General features: G+C 43.8%; 1 protein-coding gene and 1 non-coding gene across 2 annotated transcripts in view; both read left to right on the forward strand.

The window, feature by feature from the left end:
• The first annotated feature begins 4,168 nt into the window (after positions 1–4,168).
• B3GALT5 (beta-1,3-galactosyltransferase 5) overlaps positions 4,169–15,236 on the forward strand; it is a 37,355-nt gene continuing 26,287 nt past the window's right edge. The window contains exon 1 of the mRNA XM_072969408.1: positions 4,169–4,255. The gene's annotated coding sequence lies outside the window, so the exon portion shown is untranslated. The remainder of the gene's footprint in view (positions 4,256–15,236) is intronic.
• TRNAV-AAC (transfer RNA valine (anticodon AAC)) lies at positions 7,712–7,785 on the forward strand. Its single transcript has one exon. It is a non-coding gene; the product is annotated as a tRNA-Val (tRNA).

Consider the following 15,236-nt stretch of genomic DNA (forward strand, 5'->3'; position numbering starts at 1 on the left):
GGTACGTGAAACTCTCCTCAATTGTAAAAGAATCTTTGAGTGTGAAGTCGATTTCAACACCTCAAAAAAATCATTTCGCACTAGGTAGTTAGCTTTTCTGACCAGGATGGTGGGTACCTCCAAAGATGGGGGCGGTAAATGCTTCCGAGGACGATGTTGAGGTAAGGGTCGGTTGCACTATCTTACGTAACCCTTGTGACGACCGTTCAGATGCCCACGGTCCAGATGAGGAAGCTGCAGGAGCCACCTTCCAGAGCCAGAAGCTAGGAGGACCACGACAGCTACGTGCTTTGTGGCCCCGCCTCTCTGTCACCTCCCTGGCCTGGAACCTCTATCCTTAAGATACAAGATAAACACATTTTTTTTTTTGACTTTAGAGTCTGGCGAGGTTTAGATGCTCTGGCCGTCACCGGAGGTGTCCATGGAAGCATATCCCCGCATGAATGATGGTGCACTATGCTGAGAATTTCGCACAAATAACCACCCCAACAGCTGAAAATCAGTGGTCATTCTCTAAGAGTCCTTGGGTTTTCCATGTGTCATGCAATTGCTTTATTCTGGAATAATCCTGAAATGAAATAAAATACTCATATGAAAGTACGAAATACAGAACTTCCTGATGCAAGCTTATATGCTGTTTACTACACTTGGGCCGTGGCCTGACAGCTGAAGGGCTCTGTTTTTTCAGAGGTGGCTGGGGTCATCTGAACTCAGCCTTCCTCCCTAACCTGACCCTCTTTAAATCAGTGTAGACCACCCTTTCTGGTCCCACTGAGTGTGAATCCTTTCATGGCCTGGGAAGGCGTGGTCCCATTTACTTATATGAATGAGGGACCACGCTCATCCTAACCTGTAGGGCGTGACTGGCCACAGTCTTGTGTTATGACCATCCTGGCTCCGGCCAGTATTCTCTCCCTGGGGCACATATTCTGGACCCTGAGCCACTTTGAGCCACTTCTCTGAGCTCGGAATCTCAGTTTTCACAGTCCTTCATCTTGGACCACGAGAGCTTTGTTTAACGCTTTAGAAAGCTGCTGTGGGCCCGAAAAACCTCCCTGGCACAGCGATTCTAATTAGGAGAATGGCTACCCTGGGAGCATCATTTCCCAGGCCTGGAACCTCTGATGGGTTTTCTAAATTTGCATGAGGGTCCCTGGGGCTGTCTCAGCCTCGGATGCTGGTTCCACCAGGTTCTTTAATCAGAAGCGCAGGATTTCTGCTGGCCGCAGCTCTAAGCTCTCTGAGATGAGTGCGAAGTATGGAAACCTCCACCTCCTGTGATCATCAGATGAGACAAGGAGGGAAAAATTCTTCCCCCGCCCCCCACAATCCCCGAGACACAACCCAACGGCATAAGTGGGGCTGTTTCCACTCCTTCCGGCTCCTACACGCATCCCTGCTGTTTGTCCATCCTCCCACTGCTCTATCCAACAAGTACTGTTCAAGCATGCACTCTGTGCCAGGCTGAGCTTCTGCCGAGTCCCTCACTCAGCGGCGTCAGGGGGCAGAGCAGGATCAAGTAGGGAGAAACAATAGGGCGGTGAGAGTAGGAGGATGTGGGTATCAGACTCGGTTCAGGGAAGGCCTGTCTGGGAGGCGGCATCTAAGCAGAGATCAGACTGAAGCCGGGGAGAGCCCTGTGGTTATCTGGGAGAATAACATTCCAGACAGAGAGGAGGTGCATAGCCTGAGGAGCTCAACCAGTTTAAGGAGCACAGGAGGCAGGTGTGACTGGAAGGAGTGGACTTCAGCCAGGGGCCCTGTTATGGAGGGAAGCCTTCCAGTCTGAGAAACAGCCCTTTTCCATGGGGCCATCACTGTAGCTATTGGCGGGCTGCTGGGGCCCAATCCTCCCTTTTAGAGCAGTGCTTCTCAATTGGGGGCAACTTTGCTCCCTGTGGGACATGTGGCCATGTCAGGAGACAGTCACTTGTGTGTGTGCACTCCTGACGTCTAGTGGGTAGAGGCCAGGATCCTGCTAAACATCCTACAACACACGGGAGTCCCCACAACAAAGAGTTTGCTGATCCGAAACGTCAATTGTGTCTGGGCTGGGAACCCCTGGTCTGGGTCTCAGCAGCCTGGGAAGCCTGGCTGTTTAGACTGGCAGTCACGTGTGCCCTGCTCCGGAGAGGGAATGGGTGGGGGTGGGGGATGTATGGGCAGAGGTGCCTCTGCTTGTGCAAAATCCCTTTGCTCAGGGGGAGCAGTTTGCAAGATTCCCGGGTGAGACCCACCCTGAGCTGGAGGGGCGACAGCAGCCACTGTCTGGGCTTTTCCAGAAGCTTAGCAGCACCAGCCAGCGGCCGAGCCTTAGATGGAGAGCTCTGGGCTGGGAGACTGTGCTTGCATTTTCCTACCTAACAGGGGTGCCCAAAGCTACACGATTTGTGCACACTGACCTCAGGGTCACCACCCAGTAATACTGAGTCCCGGGCAGGCAAATTGCAGCCTCAGGCTTCACTCTGCCAAGACGGCTTTTCATCTTTCCAGTCTCAGGGGACACTGGCTCCCCCACCCCTTGGTCTCCTTGTCCCCGGGTCCTCTTCTCTAGAACCTGCACCTTCCTTGCTCCTCTCATAGCGATTAAAAGACACCTGGCCTGTGTCCCAGTCCCTGGGGATGCCAGAAGCAGGCCGGTGAGCCCTCTGTGCTAAGGTGCCCGTGGCTGACAGAGGCTCGGCTCCGCACCACCGCGGAACAGAGGAGGAGCTAGGAGAAAAAGGCGGGATTGGGAGGGGCTTGCGGAGGGCTAGGGCAGGGGTGGGAGGCGAGGCTGGGCTTCAGCTCCCTCACCCTCTGGACTCGGCCAGCCCCACCTAAGGGCTGCGGTGGCTGCATCCATCTGGCTATGCTGGCTAAAAAGCGCTCAGCTGAGAGGCCCTTTCGGCGACTCCAGGAAACGTGCTGTATAAACCGAGTGCAGTGCAGAAACGCGGGGGAGGCCGATCACCCCAGGCTCGGGATGGTGCTGCCCTGCCATTAGTGCTGATGACGTTCTGATCAGCCTCTTCCCGGGGCGGGTGCCCTCCCTGTCACCCACAGCTCCGCCCACTTGATCTCTTACCCGGCCTCTTCCTTTCTCTCCAACGCTGCAATGGTTCTGCACCTTTCAGGAGCTGGTGCGGCGGCGCACTAAATCTTTGTGGGGTCTCCTTCCTCCCTCTCCCCCACAATAGCTCACTTCATCTTCGCGCAGGAAGGATCACATGCGAGCCACGCCGAAATAAGGCCTGCCATTGTTCCGAGGCTGCTGCAGATAACATTAAGGGAAAGCAGTCAGTTCATTTGGCCTGGGGTAGGGCCTGAGCGCTGGGAAATTTTAAATTTTCCCAGGCAATTTTACTGTGCAGCCAGGATTGACAACCATTGAATTAGATAATTAACGCTATGTCAACTCCTAAAAAAATACACGTATATATTTGTACACGAATCTCCCTCCCTCCCTCTTTCCCCTTTTTTCCCTGCCAGACAGAGCTGAGGTCTCATTGGCACTTTCTCATCCGACTCACTGCTCATCCTCCACCCCTTTAAAGCTCCTTAACTTCCCTGTGCCTCAGTTTGCTCATCTGTGAAGTGGGAAGAGGAGTAGTGCGTACGTCATCAGGCGGTCCTAAGGATTAAACAGCTCCTGTAACTCCTCATTCCATTATCTGACCTTGACTTTGCTCAGAACCAAACTGTTTGCTATGAAAACAGCATCTCTCAGCTGACAGGGGGAAGGGCGTTCATTCTAGGGGCATCTGGGGTTTGGGAAGCTCGGGACCGCGCGCCTTCCTGCACCGAGAGCGTTTTCAATGTTAACTTTGGGACCGTTTCCCAGGAGGGCAGGACGGTCAACTCAAAGCCTCGGCCTAAGGGGACCTGAGCAGACTCCACCATCGTGAACGTCTGGTGCTCCGTGAAAGATGCTCTTCCCCTGCGGGCGATGAAAGCGGAACACGGCAGGCAGCTTCTGTCGCCCCCCCCCCCCCACCCGCGCTCCCGGCGATCGGCGCGTGGGTCCTGCCACTTTCCCGAGCCCTGCGTGGGGCGCTGACGCGGATTCGGGGCGCCCCGCCACCCCCAGCCGCTGCTCCCCGCGTCCCCGCCCGCCCGCCGCCTCGTCACCTATCAGATTTCCTGTGCGCACCGCGCGCCGCTCCTCCCACCTCCTAAATGCTGTGCGGAGGGGACCGCAGTGCTCCGCCGGGACCCAGCTCCTCCGGGGACGGCGGGGATGCGGCTCTGAGCTCGCCGGAGTGCGGGGCGCACGGTGAGGGCCGGCGGGGCCGGGGGGCGCGGGGGCGCGGGGGCGCGGGAGGCGCGGCCCGGGGGAGCCGGACCCGGGCGCGGGGGCCCGCCAGCGCACGCCGGAGGACCGCGGACTGCGGGCTTGACGTCTGTTCTTTCTGTTTTAAATTAAGGAAAAGGAAATGGTTACAGACAAAATTACAGGTCTAATGGTGTATATTCATATTTAAAATGTATCTTTTGTCATTGTTGTTGAGAACATTTAAGTTCGACTCTCTTTGGCAAGTTTCAGTTACACAACACAGGGTTACCAACTCTAGTCACCTTGTTATACGTTAGATTCAGAACCTCCCTCTGCTTCCCCCACCCCTCTAGCCCCTGGCAACCATTTTTTCTACTCTGTTTCTATGATTTCCACTTTTTAAAAAAGACTCCAGGTATGATTGATGCCGTTCGGTACTTGTTTTTCTCCCTATGGCTTATTTCACTAGGCGTAATGCCCCCGAGGGTTTGCATTTCCCAGACGGTTGGTGATGTTGAGCACATTTTTCATGTACCTGTTGGCCATTTTATGCCTTCTTGGGGGAAAAAAAAAGTCTGTTCAAGTTTCTTGCCCGTTTTTGAATTGGTTGATTTGCTTATTTCTTGCTATTGATAACAGTGTGTTTGTTTTGGAAGTGTTATCCCTAGCGACACTGCGCACCCAGGACGTTGTGTTACTGGGTGGGCACGGTGCGCTCGTAAGACTAGGGAATTAACTTGGATAGGGACTTCTCACAGTTAAAATGAATAACCCAATCTGAAAAAAAAAACCCCAAACCCAAAACCCACTCCTTAGCACTCTGCACAGACAGCTCCCGGCAGCGTGGGCGTTTTGGAGGGTCTGACAGGCAATATGGTGAAAAGAGGCATTTACACTGAATGTCTGTGGAGCTTTGACTTTGTGGAGGGGGCAAGGGTCTCTCTTTGGGTCATTCCTAAATGCAGAGAGGTGCCTTACAATTTTATAACTGACATTTTTGCAATATCTCTGCCAGCTGTGTATGTGTGTGTGTGAGAGAGAGAGATGAATGGAAAACAGTGCATCTAAAATTTTAAAAAAATCCTGTTTCTGTTTCACTTTGTTTGTTTAGTTTTCTGACTTGTTAGGGATAAATACAGCTTCCAAGAATAGAAGACCCTTTCCAAATCAGCAGCAATCAGATATGGTGAAGTTATTTTTCATTCTTCCTTTATATTCGTATGACAAACTTCAAAATAATTTTATGTATTTACCTTGTGTAAATATTAACATCACCTCTCATCTCCGTGTCTCTGTCGTTTACTGTTTCTGCTTTTGATGCAGGAGATGGAGGAGTAGAATTTAATGAAGATGAAGATCTGAGAAAGTGTCACATTCCAGTGAGCGCTGGGTTGGGGGTGGGGAGGGGTGGGGAATGGCTGCTGTGGATTTAATAGACAGGAAGTTCCTAGAGTCACTTTTGTGGGTACAATGCATGCTGATTCTGCCCATCCTTACATGTCATAAAATGTTTCAGTTAAGTTATACAGTCTTGTAGCTGCCTCATCTTTTATGGCGTTGCCTTTTAAACCCCTACATGTAATACGCAGTTTGTTTCAATTTAGAGACAGCATTGAATATCTTCCTTTGAGAGAAAGAAATCAGAGAAGAATACTGTATGATCTCACTTATATGTGGAATCTAAAACAAACAAAAAACCAAAAAAATGAACTCATAGATATAGAGAACAGATTGGTGGTTGGCAGGGGCTTGCGGTGGGGGTGGGGAGTGGGGGTGGGGCAGAGTCAGGGTGGGCAAAATGGGTGAAAGGGCTCAAAAGGTATAGATTTCCAGTTACGAGAAGTAAGTCCTGGGGATGTAATGTACAACATGGTTAAAAAAAAATCTGTCTACCTCTCTCTCTTCTTTTAAAGGAATAGCTGCATATCTATTAAAGTCCTATTTTCTCCATCCTTTCATTTTTTTCCTTCTCAAATCAGTTCATCTTATATAGTTCCTTTGTTAGGTAAATTTAAAAATAGTTAAGCTCTGATATGTGCAGAGAGGGTTTCAGTGTGAGGTCCACTGATGTTTACCTCCTGGAAATGCAACTCAGAGCGTAAAGATATTTCACAACCTGTCACCTCAAAAAATTGACAGGGACAGGGCCATCTTTGCGAAGTTTCTTCCAGACACAGGCACCCTTTCTTTTGTAGGGTTTCTAAGTAGGTGTTATGAATAAACAAAGACCACAATTCATGTCTGGTTTCATGACCAGGTACATGCCTGGCCAGGCGTCCTTGCATGGGTGACAGTCTCCATCCTTTTACTGGGGACACCAGTGCACAGCCCTCCTTCCTCAGACTCAGACTCAGGTCAGTTCAGACCAGTCCTGGAAGAGGGTTGGGGCTCCATCGTGTCCTACCTGGGCAGCCAGGCGCTGGTGTCCCAGGGACCGCCCTCCTCCCCCACCACGCTTGTCTCTTTGATCAGGCTTCTGATCACATTTTTACTTGGTTCTCTGCCAGAACTAGATCCTCATCCAGGAACCTGGTTCCGGTGGTCAGAAATGCTGCTTGGCCCTGGTCAGCCTCTCCCCAGCTGCCTGGGATGCTAAGATGAACCTGGCAGTCTTTGAACCACTACAGCCCTCTCCCCCTGAATGTAACTGTCAACAGTTCGTTGCTCACAGCTTTATTCCTGTCCACCCTCTTACTGGTGGTCTCGGGTGACCCAAGTTTGTAACTTTCTGTGGAGTCCTGTTGACCTTTCTCTTCTGCTGCCCCTCCCTGCCCTCCAGGAAAGTCCCTTGAATGGGCGAGGGCTCCTTCCAACCCTCTCAATTCCAGACTTTTCTCCTTTGCCCTTGGCGTGAGGTTCCTTCCAGCTTGGCGGCTGGCCTCCTGTGGGTTTTGACAAGACTTCTCCTTGCTTACCAAGGGAGTGAGGGTTAACCTGAACCTGGGTTGGAAAAGGCGAGGTGAAGCAGTGGGTGAGGTGATGCATAGAGATTTTGACAACTAACGTGGCCTTCACTGAAAACCAGAATTAAGAGATAGGGGTATCATGGAGTGAGATTCATTCAATCAGAATTTTCACATCTAGTTTTGAACATTTTCCCTGGAGCCTCAATAGAAGAAAAAGAGCCATAAATCGTTTGAAATCAAGTTGTGCAAAGGAAGTAGCTGATGGTCTGTTCACGCTTTCATGGAGAGACAGAGAATTTGGGCTCTGAAGCCAGACATCTGGGTTCCCATCCCAGCTCCGTGGGGTACTTTTATGTGACCTTGGGCAAGTTACTTAATTTCTCTATGCCTCAATTTCCTCAATTGAAATCAAAGATAGTAATAGTATTTATTTCATCAGGGGTGTTATGAGGATTAAGTGGTTACATTTATATTTCATTTGCTTATTATATGTCAAGCACTTAACCCTGTGGTATAAAATTGTTTTGGATCAAGAAAGAGGTGTGGGAGGGGAGGGTGTAGCTCAATTGGTAGAGTGCATGCTTAACATGCATGAGGTCCTGGGTTCAATTCCCAGTACCTCCATTAAGTAAGTAAGTAAATAAATAAATCAAATTACCTCCCCTTTCAAAAAAAAATAATAAAAAAGAATGAGGTGTGAAAATAAAGTAACAAAACTAGTTTTCTTTCACTGAATTAAAAACCAAACGAAACCAAAAAAACCCCTTGTTTTAAAAGCAATTGCAAAAAAAGAAAAAAAAAAGTGCCCAAACTGTTTGAGCAACAGCAGAATTCCTGGAATAAAATGATTAATGTCAGGGGGCACCGTGTTTAATTTGTGGTCTCAGTTTTGGTCCCTTTTATTTAACTTCTGACTGGGTAACTATTCGAAGCTGTTCCTGAGTGTTACTGTTTAAGTTTTCAGCCCTGTCTTTTCTGTTTCTTCCTATTTCTAGTTCATCTATGGGTTTCGTGGAGGTGTTCCGCTCTCAGAGTGTTTCCTGAACTCTGGAGGTTACTTTTTAATCTCATTCCTTCCCCTTATCATCTCATGTTTCCTTACTTGTTTTGCTGATTTTATGTTTTTAGTTTCTTGGAGCAGCAGATCATTTACCATAAAAAATTTTTTTTTGTAGCTTAAGGTGTGGTCAATATTTTTAAAGCCTGAAGTGCATGGTATTCCACAGACAGCTTTAAAAGTCATTGTTTTGAAGCAGTAATCCAGTTTCTAATGAAACATTCCAAGTTCATCTCAAGGCAAAACATGTTCCATCTAGAAGTGGGAGCAGGGATGATGAAATATCCATCCAGATGTTCGCTGAGCATCGCCAGGACCTGGGTGAGAACTCCCCACCCACTGCTGGGAGTGTATGTCCTTCCGCCCTGGCTCCTGCGCTCTGCTTTCCCCTTTTCTTCTGTTGTTAGTACATGTGTACTCTCTACCAGTTCTTTTTATGCCAAGTATACTTAACAAGGGCAGGTTCACCTGCGCCTTCAGACATAATTTGATGGTGTGTCCTTGATCGCTTCTGTCCTGCGAAATGTGCTTTCTTCCCAGGGCTTCCATTTGTGGGTATCAGGTTTTTGCCTGCCTTTTCGTTGCCTGATGAGTTGAAGGAGGAGCTGGAGCTGGAATTGTGGATAATTACGACTTTATGGCTGATGGACTTAGTCTCTTTGTTTTTCCTGTAATTTCATTCAAAGTTGCTCGGAAAGTTCTTGGAAATTCACAGCATGACAGCAGCATTCTTGTATGCTTGTGTCACTTTTTGCACACACGTGTGAGTTTCCTTTAGAGTGCATTTCTAGGAAAGAGTACTTGGGTGAAAGACCACGTTATTTCCATTCCTGGATACCGAAGAATGCTTTCCAAGGTGGCTGTAATACTTTAAACCCCCACTTACTGTATAACTCATAGCTCAGTTTCTGTTTCTCATCAAAACTTAGAATTATTGGGCTTTAAATTTTTTGTTCATTTGACAGGTTTGAAATAGTATGTGTTAATGTGCACTTGCCTGATTCTAGTAAAGCATCTGTTTATACATATGTATATATAATAATAAAATACACATATATATATATCAAATAATCATTCTTCTGTAAACGGTCTATTTCCCCTCTTTAAGGTTTTAATTTTTTTACTTTATTTATTGAGGTACAGTCAGTTTACAATGTTGTGTCAATTTCTGGTGTACAGCTCAATGCTTCAGTCATACATGAATATACATATATCCTCATTTTCATATTCTTTTTCACCATAAGCTACTACAAGATATTGAATCTATTTCCCTGTGCTATAGGGTATAAACTTGTTTATCTATTTTATATATACAAGTCAGTATCTGCAAATCTCGAACTCCCAGTTCATCCCTTCCCACCCGCCTCCCCCCAACAAGCACAAGTCTGAATTCTCTGTCTGTGAGTCTGTTTCTGTTTTATATATAAATTCATCCTTTCAAATTTTAAAGATAGTCTTGCCTATTTTGTTCTAAAAGCTTTCAAGTCCTGCTATTTATGTTTAGATTTTTGATCCTCCTTGGATTTATTTTTGATATGTAGTGAGCTAGGGATTCAAATTTAGTTTTTCCATATGAGTAGTCAGCAGTCCCAGCTCACTCATTCACAGGCAGTCCTTTCCTGGTGACGTGTGATACCATTTCTGTGCACAGATGTGTGGCTTTCTGGGCTATCTATTCTGTTTTATTGGTTGTCTTGACCTGCTCGGGCTGCCTTAGCAAAATGCTATGGACTGGGTGGTTTAACCACAGAAATTAATTTTCTTACAGCTTCTGGAGGCTGGAAGTGGGAGAGCAGGGTGTCAGCAGGGCTGGGTTCTCATGAGAATTCTCTTCCTGGCTTGCGGATGGCAGCCTTCTGGCTGTGTCCTCATGTGAAAGACTGAGGTCCTTCTCTCTTCCTATTCTTATAAGGCCATCATGTTGGGTTAGAACCCCATCCTTTGATCTCACTTATCTTTAATTACCTCCCAAAAGCCCTGTGTTCAAATACAGTCACACTGGGCTTAGATCTTTTTTGGGGGGAAAAATGCCATCTGTAACTTTGGTCTATTTCTCTATAGCTCACAAATACCTCACTAACTTCATTAGGTTAGACTTACACTAAGTCACAATATATTAAGCAAAATTTCCCACTTGGTTTATCTTTATAACGTATTTAGTTATTTTAGGCCTTTTATTCCACATATGGACTTTAGGTTCATTTGTCCTAAGTTTAAAAATTTGTGGGTCAGTTTCTGAGACTTCTATTCTGTTTGTCATGGTTTTGTGGTTTGCCTTGTCTCTGTGCCAGTACCACAGTGCTTTCTTTATATGTCTTGCTCAGATAGGGTAAGTTTCCCCTGCTTGTTCTGGATTCTTTAGCTATGGGGAGAAGTGACAGCATAGTTATGATGTTGCATCTTCCATCTATACCTATGGTATGCCCACACATACTTCATGTCTTTTTGTTATGTTTGTTATTTATTGTATTGCTACTTGTTACATTGTTCATTGAGTGTCCCTTAATAACATTTTATAAGAGAGCAGTCTTGCACATCTTTAGTTAGATTTAGTCCTTGATACCTTTCTTATAGTTTCTGATGCCCTTGTGAGTGAAATTTTTGTTGATAATGTATGCTGCTTTGAAAACTCTTTATTTTGAAGTAATTCTGGACTTACAGGAAAGTTGCAAAACTTGCACAGAGAGTTCCTATATATCTTTCGTCCAGCTTCCCCCTTACATGGTTATGCAAGATATTAACATTAATAGTTCAGTTATTGAGATCAGGAAATTAACATTGACACTGTACTCTTAATTAATCTTCCGACACTTCAGTTTTGCCATTTTCCTTGCTAATGTCATTTTTCTGTTCTGGGATCCCAGCCAAAACCCCACATTGCATTTGGTTGGCATGCCTTCTTAACCATCTCCAATCTGTAATAGTCCCTTAGTCGTTTTTTGTCTTTCATAAACTTGACATTTTGGAAGAGTTCAGGGCAGTTACTTTGTAGCATGTTCCTCAGTTTGGATCTGCCTGACATTTTCTTAGGATTAGATTGAAGTTTTATGTTTTTAATAATAATAACATAGAGATTTGATAAATTCAATTAATTTTCTTATTGGTTATAATAATTTATATGTAGTGTTTATATCTGAGATTTTGGGGTTGTTTGTTAATGCGGCATAACCTAGACTGTTGGGTTTGATACAGTATTTTCTGGTAAATAAGAATAGCTTAGTGTCTTTTCTTCTAATTCTTGTATCTCATTTCTTTTTCTGGTCTTATTGCACTGGCTAGGACCTTGAGTACAATATTTAATAAAAGCAGTGATAGTAGACATTCTTGTCTTGATCTTGACCTTAATGTGAATTCTCTTAAGTTTCACTACTAAATATGATGTTCATGTTAGGAGTTTGATAAATACCCTTTGTCAAGTGAGGAAATTTCCCTCCTTTACTATGAATTAGTGTTGAATTTTATTGATTATATGTATTTTTTGGTTGCATCCTTAAAGACAATCACGTATTTTTTCCTTCCTTTAATTTACTTATATAGTATATTAATAAAAATCTAATATATTATTTAGGAACTTTCCTAATTATCTTTGAAGGAGATATTGTTCATAATTTTCTTTTCCTTTACTTTCCCTGTCTGAAGTTGAGATTTTTTTCCCCCCTATTTCTCTGACAGAGCTTATACAAAAGAAGGATTTTTTAGTAAAGTTTACCTCTAAGTCTTTTTGGATTTTGTTTTTCTTTTTGTCTAAGTCTTTTAGGGTGGGGTGAGGTAGAATTTTGATTACAGGTACAATAACTTTAATTGTTATTTGTTGATTCAGGTTCTATTTCTTCTTCAGTGAAAGTGCTGAAATTTATTACATAAAGCTGTTCATAATATTCCATTATGATTTTTTAAATGTTTCTTTCTTTGTGGTTGTGACTTTTCCCATTTTCAGTCTGATTTATTTGTGCCCCCTCTCTCTTTTCTGGTTAAATATTTCTAGAACTTTACTTATTAGTGTTTCTAATAAGCAGCTTTTGAATATGTAGATATCTTCTCTGTTTGTTTTATTCTGTATTTCATTCCTTGCTACTTATATCCTCATTTCCCCTAGTTTTTGCCTTTTTAATGTTTATTGTCTTTTCTCTACCTTCTGGAATTATATGCTTAATTTATTTTATTTTTTATTTTTAGAATTTATTTAAAATCTTTCTTTTTCAACCTATAAATTTATTCCTAAGTGATTTTTAGTTGCATTCCATGGACTTTCATACTTTATTTTTTCATTGTTATTTGGTTTAAAATATCCATTGTGGAGTCCTCTTTAAGCCATAAATTATTTCATGTATACATTGAAAGGTTTCAAAACATACATTTTTTTCCATTATGCTTTTGTGTTGATTTTTAGTTCCTATAAATGGTACAAGTGCAATTAAAAAGAATGTTTATTCTTTATTTCTCTATATAACTATTAAATGAAGTTTATTTTCTTCATTAAATCATTATTATTACTATCTGGTTTGCCTGTCATACTTTCTAAGAGGAATGTGTACAAATACAATTTATCCTTGTAATACTGTCATTTTGGGGTTATACATTTTGAGGCTATGTTGTGAAAGGCTTACAGGTTTAGCCAGGATCTGTCTTATAAGATTAAATGGCGAACTGCTGTGTTGAGTTGCTGCTTTTGATTTGAATTCTCTACTATGTCAAATAGCTGTGCTGGGCATCTCCCCCATCCCATCTCACTGCCTGATACTGCAGCTATCTGCCCCACCTCTTTTTGTACCTTTACTTTGGATGTGTTGTCTAGACCTACATATAGATGAGTTCCCCCCAATCTAATAAATTCTGTTTTTAGATAAGTGCGTTTAGTCCATTTATAATATGTATGATTTGTGAGGTTCTGGAATTTAATTCTATTATCTCATGTGTTTTTTCTTTGCCAGCTTTTTTCCTTAGTTCTCTTTTCTTCATTTTTATGCCTCCCATTGAATGGATGAAGTTGTCTGTGTTTCCATTTTTCTCCCTTTGCTGGTTTGCAAGCCACAGACTGTACTTGGCATTATTTTAGTGATTACCCTTAATTTTGAGTCATGTTTTTTTAACCATATGTAGTTTAAAGTTTTTCAGTCTTTCTATCATTTTCCCTTTCGTGACAAGGACCTTAGTACACTTTTAATTATCAAACAACCTCTTTCTTTTATTTTGTAACTGTTTCTAGAGTTTGGCTTTAACTTTTTGAACATGAAAAATTTGTTCTTTATATGGGACGTAAATTGATTCAATCACACATTTGGTCCATTTCTATGCCATTGTGTTCCGTATCCCGTGACGTAGGTCTGATTTTGTACATCTTGCTGAAGCACATCCATTAATAGCTATTTTAGTGATGCTACATGGGTCGTAAACTTTCTTACTATTTGTGTGTTTGAAAATACGTGCATGTTAGTTTAACTAAGTATTAATCTCTAGATTGGCGATTATTTCCTTCCAGCATTTTGAAATTAAGACTCTGCTATTATATTATCAGTCATGAGAAATTTCTGTCAATCTAATCATCAGGATTTTGTGGACACTTTGCCTTTCTCTCTGATAGCTTTTGCGACTTTCTCCCTATCCCTCCTTGTTCTGCAGTTCCCCATGATGTGCTGTAGTGCAGGTTTATCTTTATTTATCATGCAGGGTACTTAGGGTGCAGTTTTGATGTGAGGACTTGTGTCTTCAATTCTGGAAAAGTTTCAGCTCAGGTCTCTTCTCTGCTATTCCCTTAGCTCTTTCCTTCTGGAACTCTTGCAAGATTGTGCCGACCCTCTCAGCTTCTCTGGAACATCTCCTCTGGCTTGCTGAGAAGTTCCGATTGTTGCTAGAGGTATCCCTGGGGGAAGATGCTGCTTCTCCTTGCAGTGGGGATCTCCCTTTCCCTGTGGAAAGTGAGAAGGCAAGTCTGGAGGCTTAATCTCATTTTACTCTAGAGGACCGTTTCCCGCAGGTTTCCCACTTCCACCTCTGTTCACTGTTCTACAGCCTGGCGAGGGAGGCAAGTAAGACTCTGACGAATTTCAGTTCCTGACCTTTTCTCACGTTCACCTCCCCGTTAAAGGTGCACGTGAAATTCTGGTGTTTTCAGCATTTTTCCCTGACCGCTGCTTTCGAAGGTTATGCCGAGGGTTGTGTTCCTTCATTTGAGTGTTGCTTATATATTTTAGGCCAATTTGAACTTACTGTTTGCTTCATTTCAGTAGGTATAAAGTGCGGAAAGAAATATCTCACTGCCCTATCACGCAGTTGAGCAATAAGAGTTGCTAATATTATTCTACCCATCGGCAGTGGGTCAGAGTGGGTGTTCAAAGCCTGTTCTGTATGCAGTCTGGCACCATACCAAGGTGATTGGAATCTTTGGAAAGACACAATGACCCATCATAATTGGACGTGAATTAAGGAATTGAGAAGTTCGAATGAGGCAAATAAATAGTAGAGAGATGGCTTTACTAAGGTGGAGGTGAGTACGGAAGGATGGTGTTTGACATTCCGTAGATACAGCCTGCCACAAATGCTCCACAGCTAACTCTCAAAGTTTTCTGGAGAACCCATACATAACTGAAACTGGATTTTTTGATACCCTTATTTGGCTTTCTCAAGAACAAAATGCCCAGATGCCCTCTTCACTAGTTAGTAACTGAGCAAGTTATCCCCTGAAAAAGTACAAGGAAGATTCATTATTCCAAGACTGAAGTTTTTTCTCTCTGTCCTCACTCTCTTATAGATATTGTTCTTGCTCCTGCTCTAAAAGTCAGTTTACCAGCTGACTCCTATGTGAGAAAATCATTTATAAGAAAGATAACTAAACTGCAAGGAAAATGCACAGTTTTCTCTGAGCTGCTCTTTGACAGACCTACACTTGCCATTTTAGACACAGGGTTTTGCACTTAGGTCCATCATCGCACACGCACTTTTTCAGTATCTTGTTTTGCTGACTTCTAACATACTCTTACCACTTGCCTTCAACTGAAGCTCCTTCTTGGATCATCTGTAC

Source organism: Vicugna pacos, chromosome 1, assembly GCF_048564905.1.
Source record: "Vicugna pacos chromosome 1, VicPac4, whole genome shotgun sequence".
NCBI lineage: Eukaryota > Metazoa > Chordata > Mammalia > Artiodactyla > Camelidae > Vicugna > Vicugna pacos.